The following is a 2,150-nucleotide window of genomic DNA, read 5'->3' as shown; positions in this document are numbered from 1 at the left end:
CCCCTGAAAATCGACTGACCCAAAAGTCGATTCAGTCGACTGAAGTGTGGCTTAATCGGAGTAGAGCAGCAGAACAAGCGAGGGGGAGAGCAGCAGTAGCAGCTGGGCGAGCGAGCGATCGAGCAAGAGCTGGAGCAGCAGCAGCAGCGCGAGCGAGCGAGCGAGAGCTGGAGCAGCAGCAGCAGATCCGGCTGGTATGGACGCCGCCGTCGAAGGGGCCTCACATTAGGGGAGAGCCGCCGTGGAGATGTCGCCCGTGGCACCGGCTTCAAGGTAGCCGCTCCATGGCGGTGCGAGATGGAGCACCGTCGGTGCCGGGAGGTCGGGTTAAGGAGAAGGTGCGATGCGGTGAGTGTACTACAACCTCTTTGGTGGCGCCGAGTAGGCCTCGGCTTTGTCCGAGGAGTCGGTGAGGATGTTGCGGTTCTGGTGGAGCAGGTTAAGGCGGCGCTGTGGGGATGGAGCAGCCACGATAGACGAGGCGATCATTGGAGCAGCTCCTTGGAGGTGGAGGACGGGGCGGCTGAACCAGTGGGACGGCGAGATGGACGATGGATCCTCATCTGGGGGGTGGACGAGGGACGTCGAGCTGTTGCGGTGGACGACGTCGTCGGGGAAGAGGCTCCGGCTGGGCAGCGGTGATGTGGCGGACGGAGGAGGGTGGGGTTTCGTGGCTGGAGCGGAGAGGTTATGGCGGCCTGGCATTTTGAATGGCGAAAAGGGGGCGATGGGAGGGGGTGAAGCATGACTTAGGGACGCTCTTGTCCAAAATGTAGGGTGTGTTACAAAAGTACCCCACAACGATTTGAACTAGCGGCCCTTTTGGCTCAGGGTTAGAAGGGGGATTTAGCGTGTCGGGATTTGGCAGCTGGAGGGAGTTTTCGCGCGTGTTGTAATTTCGGGATAGCAAGGCGCGGGTTGTGAAGGCGCCAGTTTTGGGAGCACGATATCTGAATTTTCGGGATATAACAAGACGCGGGTTGAATTTTAGGGACAAGCCTAACGTGTAGTAATATTGTACTTGTACGTACCAAATCAATTCGCACTTCCCTCAACCAAAAAGAAAACAAAAAAATAAAACTATTCACACCACACAAAGAGAGAGTCTTGCCCCGTATTACTATACAAATGCTATTCAAAGCTACTCCCTCCTTCCATCTATATAGGGCCTAATGCGTTTTTCAATGCTAACTTTGACCAAATATTAGAGCAATGATATATGACATGCAACTTACACAAAGCACACTGTTAACTTCGTCTGTGAAAGGTTCTTTCAATGATATAATTTTCACATTGTGCATGTCATGTACTATTAATCTTGTCAATAGTCAAAGGCGGTCTTAAAAATCTCATTACGCCCTATATAGATGGAAGGAGGGAGTATAAATCCATGTTATGTCCGATTAATTTGTTTCGCTTTGTTGTATAATGCATGTAACCTACTCATACCAACATTTTAGTGCATTCCAAATGTCTATACTACCGCTGCAATTCGAACTAAATTTGAATTCGTTTCTCTATTTCAATAAGAATCTACAATCATGATTGTTGCCAACTTCAACCATCATTCGTGTATTACCTTAATAACACACCACATGATTACTATAGAGATAGATATGAACTATGTGTACTACATGAACTCGAATTCTATTTTTTGAATAAACTTGATGTTGATTCCAAATAATAGTACATTTGATGTACTAACTATATATTCATAATCTAAACCATGTTCCATACGTACACCGTGTTTATCACACAAAGTATAGTGCCCCGCCCCCTACATTATGACAAGTTTTTAGACCTGAGTTGCAAAAGCCACACATTAGCCCAAATTATAATCAATGTTGTACATTATGATATCTTCTTCAAGTATCCGTATCCACCTTTTTATAATGAATTATGATCTTTGTTCGTCTTTTACACCTTCACGATCCTCTTCTATTTGTAGCTAGCTAGCGCTAACTTTCTATCGTGCATGCACACGCCCGCCCCCCTCACACACCCTTAGCGTCCCCTCCATCGCGCACGTTCATTATTTCTCTTTAGGTCGTCCACCAGCATTGTGTGTAGGCCCCCAGCTCCTTCTTTCTGGCACACACCGGTCGATATACCTCTCTAGACAAGTGTGCCTACAACAAACACATATATAC

Source organism: Triticum aestivum, chromosome 2B (assembly GCF_018294505.1).
Source record: "Triticum aestivum cultivar Chinese Spring chromosome 2B, IWGSC CS RefSeq v2.1, whole genome shotgun sequence".
NCBI lineage: Eukaryota > Viridiplantae > Streptophyta > Magnoliopsida > Poales > Poaceae > Triticum > Triticum aestivum.
This window is presented reverse-complemented; position numbering follows the sequence as displayed.